We start from the raw sequence: 9,945 nt of genomic DNA on the forward strand, positions 1-9,945 counted from the left end.
GAGAATACATGCTTCTTCTTCCTGTGTTTCCCTACAGATTACAGTTTAGCCTTCCTAATATACACAGGAATGTACATGACTAACAGTCAGAATATAAATGACTAACCCAGAATTTATAGCCTATACTGCCTAACTGACTAGGTAGTACCTGGCAAGTATCTTATTTTAGCACATAGAACACATACAATCAAGGGATTTTATTACAATATGAATCATCCGTATGCCTTGGTTGAATGAGTTACACTATATGAAATTGCTCACAATTCATTATACTTAAAGAATTAATAATGTCCTAACCCTAGAATAAAAAAGTTACTGGACATAACATGATATTTAATTCAACTCTAAAAAATAGAAATTTCCAAATTATTGAGATTCTACTAGCAATTTTTTTCAAACTTAGGAAAGATTACTATGACTGACAAGAATACATTAAATAACTCTCCAGAGGCACCAATCATCTATCAATCAAAAACTATCAGATGATAGTTAAGAGCAGTTATTTAACTTCAACCTAAATTATCTTGATTAGAGGAAATTAAAAGTGAACATTTAAATATGGTAAATAGTAAATGTGTATTCAGGACTAGGAGATGTCTTAACTGTGATAATAAGGTTAAAATTTTAAGTTTGCATTTTGAAAAATTGTATTAATGGTAAAACTGGCATTGGCCAAAAAAACTATAGAAAAATATTTACACTTATTATGTGAAGAAGGCTCGGACTTTGATCAAAATGGTGAAGAAACGATTTCACAGATGCATGTGCACACTTCTAAATAAATATATATTTACAATATATATTTACAATATGCTGGATGTACGAATACATACAGAAAATCATAGTGTATGTGTCTGTGTATGTACGAACATGAGTATGTGTTTCTCAGAAAAAGCATTGATCATAAAAGTGTACATTTCATGATCAGTGACAAACTAGTAGAAGGAATTTGGTTCTAACATTTCAGACACTTTAAATTTAAGAAGATGCCAACACATAAGCTCTCATAATGGTGACTTTGAAGAAGAGACACTAATCTTGATGGAGAGAAGACATTAAGGGGAATAGGCTGAAACTATTAATTTTTTAAGGTATTTGAATGAGAAATTTTTATTTCCATAATAAAATGAAGCCACAATTCTGGAATAACTAGTACATAAAATACTGGAAAATAATTGCAGCCATCAGAACAATGAGTCTATAGCCTGTGAAGATATGAACATGGCTTGAATTCAAAGCCCAGAATGGACAAGAATCTAAAGCAGGAGATTGTTATGCAAAAAAATGAATGAATGAAAGAAAGAAAGAAAGAAAAAATAAAGAAAGAGAAAATGTTAAGTACAAGTTAATTCCAAATAAATACATGATTTACCTAGCACGTACAGTTATTTGAAATGAATCTTGTTAAACTTCATAACTAGACTGAGCCAAACAAGAGACATAAAGTAAGTACATGTGAAATTGACAGTGGTGTGAACAACATCAAAGTTAAAATGAAACCAGTTGTTTTCAAATTGAAAATGGGCTCTTCTGTAGAAATCTCTAATAAATATGAATGTTCTGGCAGCAGTTATTGGATTTTAGTGTATATGTTTTCCCAATAATCAAGGAGATACCCGAGACTGACCTTGGCTAGGGAACATAAGCTAGATTTTTGATAGTGTATTATTGAAGAGTCCAGATGGAAGTCAGTTCAATACTAAGGCTGCAATTGGTTTCTTACAAATGAGGAAGGCTTTGGGGGGTGAGGGATTGTTGCCCACATAACATAACTTTTAAAATGCTATTGCCACATTAGCATTTGATCTAGCTTTACATAGCTATGTTATAGAACTAACCTCCATGTTTCATAACAAGAGACCATCTCTGGAAGATGGGGCCTATATACACAATGGAAATCTTTTTTAGTCATAAAAAAGGGTGAAGTTTTGTTGTTGGAAGAAAAACAAACATACCAGCCATAATCATATTAATTGAATTAAGTCTGTCTCAGAAGTTCAAAATCATCTTTTCTCTCATTTGCCTGTCCCAGTTCTTAGGTTATATAAAATCATGCACAAGCATACAAACTAAAAGTAGATCTCAAATTGCCTGAGGCACAAACTGTACTAACGGGAAGGTGGAAAGGAATAGTGGTAACTTAGTGGGCCATGGGCACTAAGCCATGATACACATGAATCCAAAGCCAGAGATACACATGCAGGAAAATGGGCTTATGAAACCATGCGCAAAACTAACAGTATTTTCACTTTCTCCTTCTTCAATACACTCTCTATTTGTTTGGTAGAGTCACTTCTGGTTATTTACAAATATTAACAACTTCTAATCTAAGATCGGAAATGTTTGGGAGTCCAAGACATTACAGCCATGCTTAGGTTTAGTCTAGCTGACCTTTGATTTCCTGGGTGTCCAATTTGAAGTAAGACTCGTGTAAAGAAGAGAGATAACATTCAGCCACTGATGCTGATCTAAAGTCTGGAGAGAAAATGACATTTCTCATTTTCTCTTGAAATTGCCACAGTAATATTCTCCACTGGAGTTTAATAATTTTTTTTGTTTTTTTTCTTTTTTTCTTTTTTTTCTTTTTTTTTCAAGACAGAGGTTCTCTGTGTAGCCCTGGCTGTCCTGGAACTCACTCTGTAGACCAAGCTGGCCTCGAACTCAGAAATCCGCCTGCCTCTGCCTCCCAAGTGCTGGGATTAAAGGTGTGCGCCACCACTGCCTGGCTAATATTTTTATAGTTGTAAAATAAAACTTACCCAGAAAGGTGCTCAGCCACCACCAGCACAAATATTGCAGAGGTTTGAAATTTTTCCCGAATTCCAGACTGGGCTCGAGCACAGAGCAGATCTCAGGCGGCAGCTCTGTACTCAACTTCATAAAACCCAGGGGAAGAGGGCCTCCCAGGAACTATAACTTGGGCAACATCTCAGGTAAGGAGACAGCAACACCCACCCCAAACCTGGGGTAACCGGGACCCACTGGGACCCAGGAATTCACTCCTGGCCTGGAGCTCAGGTTCCTTCTGGTCTGGGCCCGAGCGCTCAGCAGATCCGGGAGTCAGCTCTGCACCCAATCTCACAGAACCCAGAGGAAACGGGGCTCCCAGGAGCTCTAACCTGAGCAATATCCTACGCAAGGAGGCGGCAACACTTGCCCCAAACAGGAAGTAACTGGGACCCAGGAATTCACTCCTGGCCCGGAGCATGGGTTCCTTCTGGTCTCCACCTGAGCAGCAAGCAATTTTGAGCCTCAGCTCTAACCCCAGCAGCAAAACCCATCCCAAACATTTCTGAAAAAAACCTAGATAATAGGAAAGATAGGCTCCAGTCAGAGACAGTGCAGATAGCACAATGGAGATCCAGATGGCAAAAGGCAAGCATAAGAACACAAGCACCAGCAACCCAAGGCTCTTGCCATCATCAGAACCTAGTTCTCCCACATTAGAAAGTCCTGAACTCCCCATATCACCAGGAAAGCAAGAACCAGATCTAAAATCAATACTAATGATGATGATAGAGGACTTTAAGAAGGACATAAACAACACGCTCAAAAATATTGAGAACACAGGTAAACAGGTAGAAACACTTAAAAAGGAAACACAAAAATCCCTTAAAGAATTACAAGAAAACACAAACAGGTGAAGGAATTGAACAAAACCATCCAGGACATAAAAATGGAAGTAGAAACAATAAAGAAATCACAAAGGGAGACTACCCTGGAGATAGAAAACCTAAGAAAGAAATCAGGAGTCATAGACACAAGCATCACCAAAAGAATACAAGAGATAGAAGAAAGAATCTCAGGTGCAGAAGATACCATAGAAAATATTGACACAACTGTCAAAGAAAACACAAAATGCAAAAAGTTATTAACACAAAACATCCAGGAAATCCAGGACACAATAAGAAGACCAAACCTAAGGATAATAGGTATAGAAGAGAGTGAAGATTCCCAACTTAAACGGCCAATAAATATCTTAAACAAAATTATAGTAGAAAACTTCCCAGCCAGACGGTGGTGGCGCACACCTTTAATCCCAGCACTTGGGAGGCAGAGGCAGGCAGATTTCTGAGTTTGAGGCCAGCCTGGTCTACAGAGTGAGTTCCAGGACAGCCAGGGCTACACAGAGAAACCCTGTCTTGAACAACAAAACAAACAAACAAACAAAAAACAAAACAAAAACAACAAGAAAAGAAAGAAAACTTCTCTAACGTAAGGAATGAGAATAACTATAATCCCATAATCATACAAGAAGGCTACAGAATGCCAAATAGACTAGATCAGAAAAGAAATACCTCCCTTCACATAACAGTCAAAACACAAAATGCACAAAACAAAGAAAGAATTTTAAAATCAGTAAGGGAAAAAGGCCAAGAAACATATAAAGGCAAACCTATCAGAATTACACCTGACTTCTCACCAGATACTATAAAAGCCAGAAGGTCCTGGACAGATGTCATACAGACCCTAAGAGAACATAAATGCCAGCCCAGGCTACTATACCCAGCAAAACTCTCAATTACCATAGATGGAGAAACCAAGATATTCCACGACAAACCCAAATTTACACAGTATCTTTCCACAAACTCAGCACTACAAAGGATTATTCCAGGAAAGCTCCACTACAAAGAGGACAACTATACTCTAGAAAGAGCAAGAAAAAATAACTCCCTTCCAACAAACCCAAAAGAAGATAACCACATAAACAATGCCTCCACTATTAGCAAAAATGACAGGAAGCAACAACACCCTCTCCTTAATATCTCTTAACATCAATGGACTCAATTCCCCAATAAAAAGTCATAGGCTAACGGACTGGATACGCAAACAGGACCCAGCTTTTTGCTGCATACAGGAAACCCACCTCAGCCACAAAGACAGACACTACCTTAGAGTAAAAGGTTGGAAACAATTTTTCAAGCAAATGGCCCTAAGAAACAAGCTGGAGTAGCCATTCTAATATCGAATAAAATCAACTTTCAACTTAAAAAGGATAAGGAAGATCATTTCATACTTGTCAAAGGAAAAGTCAACCAACATGAACTCTCAATTCTTATTATCTATGCGCCAAATGCAAGAACACCCACCTTCATAACAGAAACCTTAGTAAAGCTCAAAGCACACATTGCACCTCACACAATAATACTGGGAGACTTCAACACCCGACTCTCAGCAATGGATAGATCATGGAAACAGAAACTAAACAGAGATACAGTGAAACTAACAGAAGTTATGAAAACAAATGGACCTAGCAGATATCTATAGAACATTTCATCCTAAAGCAAAAGAATATTCCTTTTTCTCAGCACCTCATGGTACCTTCTCCAAAATAGACCATATAATTGGGCACAAAACAGGCCTCAACAGATTAAAAAAATGAAATAATCCCTTTCATCCTATCAGATCACCATGGTCTAAGGCTGGTCTTCAATAATGACAGACATTGGAAATCCCACATTCACATAGAAACTGAACAACACCCTACTCCTTGATAATCAGGTAAAGAAAGAAATAAAGAAATTAAAGACTTTTTAGAATTTAATGAAAATGATGACATATCATACCAAAACCTATGGGATACAGTGAAAGCAGTGCTAAGAGAAAAATTCATAGCTCTAAGTGCATACAAAAAGAAACTGGAGGGAGCTTACACAAGCAGCTTGACAACGCACCTGAAAGACCTAGAACAAAAAGAAGCTAACACACCCAAGAGGAGTAGAAGGCAGGAAATAATCAAACTCAGGGCTGAAATCAACCAAATAGAAACAAAAAGATCTATCCAAAGAATCAATAAAACCAGGAGCTGGTTCTTTGAGAAAATCAACAAGATAGATAAACCCCTAGCCAGACTAACCAGAGGACCGAGAGACAGTATCCAAATTAATAAGATCAGAACTGAAAAGGGCGACATAACAACAGAAACCGGGGAAATTAAAAAAATCATCAGATCATACTACAAAAGCCTATACTCAACAAAACTGGAAAATCTGAATAAAAAGGACAATTTTTGAGACAAATACCAGTTGCCAATGTTAAATCAGGAGCAGATAAGCCACCTAAACAGTCCCATAACCCCAAAAGAAATAGAAGCAGTCATCAAAAATCTCCCCACAAAAAAAAAGTCCAGGACCAGATGGTTTTAGTGCAGAATTCTATCAGACCTTCAAGGAAGACCTAATACCAATTCTCTTCAAACTATTCCACAAAATAGAAACAGAAGGAACACTACCCAATTCATTCTATAAAGCCACAATTACGCTCATTCCTAAATCACACAAAGACTCAACAAAGAAACAGAACTTCAGACCAATCTCCCTTATGAACATTGATGCAAAAATACTCAATAAAATTCTAGCAAACCAAATCCAAGAACACATCAAAACAATTATCCATCATGATCAAGTAGGGTTTATCCCAGAAATGCAGGGTTGGTCCAATATACGGAAATCCATCATTGTAATCCACTATATAAACAAACTCAAAGAAAAAAACACATGATCATATCACTATATGCTGAGAAAGCATTTGACAAAATTCAACACCCATTCATGATAAAAGTCTTGGAAAGATCAGGAATTCAAGGCCCATACCTAAACATAGTAAAAGCAATATACAGCAAACCAGTAGCCAACATCAAACTAAATGGAGAGAAACTTGAAGCAATCCCACTAAAATCAGGGACTAAGCAAGGCTGCCCACTCTCCCCCTATCTATTCAATATAGTATTGGAAGTCCTAGCCAGAGCAATTAGGCAACACAAGGAGGTCAAATGGATACAAATAGGAAAGGAAGAAGTCAAAATCTCACTATTTGCAGATGATATGATAGTATACTTATGTGACCCCAAAACTTCCACCAGAGAGCTCCTAAACCTGATAAACAACTTTAGCAAAGTGGATGGAGACAAAATTAACTCAAGCAAATCAGTAGCCTTCCTCTACTCAAAAGATAAACTGACTGAGAAAGAAATTGTGGAAATAACACCCTTCACAATAGTCATAGATAATGTAAAATACCTTGCTGTGAATTTAACCAAGCAAGTAAAAGACCTGTATGACAAGAACTTCAATCCCCTGAAGGAAGCAGTCAAAACAGATCTCAGAAGATGGAAAGATCTCCCATGCTCATGGATTAGAAGGATTAATATAGTAAAAATGGCTATCTTGCCAAAAGCAATCTACAGATTTAATGCAATCCCCATCAAAATTCCCACTCAATTCTTCACAGAGATAGAAAGAGCAATCTTAAAATTCATTTGGAATAACAAAAAACCCAGGATAGCAAAAACTTCTCTCAGCAATAAAAGAACTTCTGGAGGAATCACCATCCCTGATTTCAAGCTGTACTACAAAGCAATAGTGATAAAAACTGCATGGTATTGGAACAGAGACAGGCAGGATGATCAATGGAATAGAATAGAAGACCCAGAAATGAACCCTCATACCTATGGTCACTTGATCTTTGACAAAGAAGCAAAAACAATCCAGTGGAGAAAGACAGCATTTTCAACAAAGGGTGCTGGTCCAACTGGAGGTCAGCATGTAGAAGAATGCAAATTGATCCATACTTATCTCCTTGTACAAAACTCAATTCCAAGTGGATCAAGGACCTCCACATAAAACCAGCTACACTGAAACTAATAGAAGAGAAATTGGGGAAAAGCCTCAAACACATGGGCAAAGGAGTTAAGTTCCAGAACAGAACACCAATGGCTTGTGCTCTAAGACCAAGAATTGACAAATGGGATCTCATAAAGCTTCAAAGCTTCTGTAAAGCAAAGGACACAGTCAATAGGACAAAGCGGCAACCAACAGATTGGAAAAAGATCTTTACCAACCCTACATCTGATAAAGGGCTAATATCCAAGGTGTACAAAGAACTGAAGAAATTGGACTCTAGACAATCAAAAAACCCTATTAAAGAATGGGCACAGAGCTGAACAAAGAATTCTCAACTGAGGAAGCCCGAATGGTTGAGAAGCACCTAAAGAAGTGTTCAGCATCCCTAGGGAAATGCAAATGAAAACAACCCTGAGATTCTACCTCACACCAGTCAGAATGGCTATGATCAAAAACACAGATGACAGCAGATGTTGGCGAGGATGTGGAGAAAGAGGAACACTCCTCCACTGTTGGTGGGATTGTAAACTGGCACAACCACTGTGGAAAGCAGTCTGGTGGTATCTCAGAAAATTGAACATAGTGTTACCTGAGGACTCAGCTATACCACTCCTGGGCATATACCCAAAAGATGTTTCAACATGCAAGAGGAACACATGCCCCACTATGTTCATAGCAGCCTTATTTATAATAGCCAGAAGTTGGAAAGAACCCAGATGCCCTTCAACAGAAGAATGGATGCAGAAAATGTGGTACATTTATACAATGGAGTACTACCCAATTATTAAAAACATAGAGTTCATGAAATTCTTAGGCAAATGGATGGAGCTAGAATATATCATCCTGAGTGAGGTGACCCAATCTCAAAAGAACATACATGATATGCATTCACTGATAAGTGGATATTAGCCCAAAAGCTCACAATATCTAAGACACAACACATAAACCGCATGAAACTCAAGAAGAAGAAGGAAGACCAAAGTATGGGTGCTTTGGTCCTTTCTAGAAGGAGTATCAAAGTTTCAACCAGAGCTCCCAAAGTCTAAACCTCCAGCCTGAGAGCACAAAGTGAGGGACTCATGTCTCCACCTATATAGGCAACTGAGGGTCGCCTTGTCAGACATCAGTGGACGTGGAGAGCCCTGGTCCTCAAAAGTTTGGATTCCCTAGTGTTGGGGAATTCGAGAGCAAGGAGATGGGACTGGGAGGTTGCTTGGAGCACACCCTCATAAAAATAGGAGGAGTGGGTATGGGATAAGGAATTTTGAGAGAGAATGGGAGAGGAGATAACATTGAAAGGTAAATACGTAAAAAATCCAATTAAAAAATCAGATAAAGGGTCTGAAAAAAAGAGAGAGAGAGTTTACTTAATTCATATTCTTTTCAAAAGTTTCTAGGAGATGCTAGCTGGCTAAGATCTTATTTTAAGCTCTCCACAAAAGAATTTAAGTCTCTGTTTAATATTCTCAAGGGAGATGTAAATCCTAATTTCTCTAAACAATTAATTGACAAAAGAGAAGTAATCTCACAAAAAGTAGAAGAAGCTATCATTAATCGATATATTATATAATCTGATTAGTTGTCAGCTTGCTGTAATAGTCCTTTGATAAAAGAGATTATTAATATAGAGTAATATTTCTTTAAATAATGTCCGCATGACTCTCTTAGTGTGTAAGGAGCAACTGTTGGTGCTTCTGCCCTGATTTTACAAGAACCCTGAAAAATTGGCTTTAAAAACAAAAGAGGGGGAACGGTATCCCCCCTGAAGGAGTCCCCCTGAAATACTCTCCATCATGCCTTGTTCACCTTTAACTATCTAAAACTAAAAGCTCATGGCAAATCTGCTGCTGACTGCCTCTGGCATCAACGAGACCAATAAAAACTATGCCACAGATATGGGGAAGGACCCTCTTACCATTAAAGGGAATAGTCCAGACCCAGTTCCCTTATGTGGCTGAGGAGTGATATGCCTGTTTGATACCACAGAAGGCACAGCTAATTGGCTACCAAAAAGATTAATGAAATAAATAGATACCCCCACAAAGCCAGGCCCAACCATAAATAAAATGAATAGCAATTTACATCCAGGGAAGAGAAATCTCCCTGAGATTTCCATTCTTTTTCCTTTCCAGGTAAAAATGAATCACCTGTGATGTCTGCTGTTAGAAGTTCTAATTCAGATGCTGGCCTCCAAACTTATGCTACTCAGACCTTCGAAGGGCCATTGACAAGAACATCAAACAGCTAGAAATTGACATCACTAACCTCAAGAAATCCCTCGTTTTGCTGTCTGAAGAGACCTCCAAAAATATCAAAGATCCTC

This window comes from Grammomys surdaster, unplaced genomic scaffold (assembly GCF_004785775.1).
Source record: "Grammomys surdaster isolate TR1022 unplaced genomic scaffold, NIH_TR_1.0 243, whole genome shotgun sequence".
In the NCBI taxonomy this organism is placed as follows: Eukaryota; Metazoa; Chordata; class Mammalia; order Rodentia; family Muridae; genus Grammomys; species Grammomys surdaster.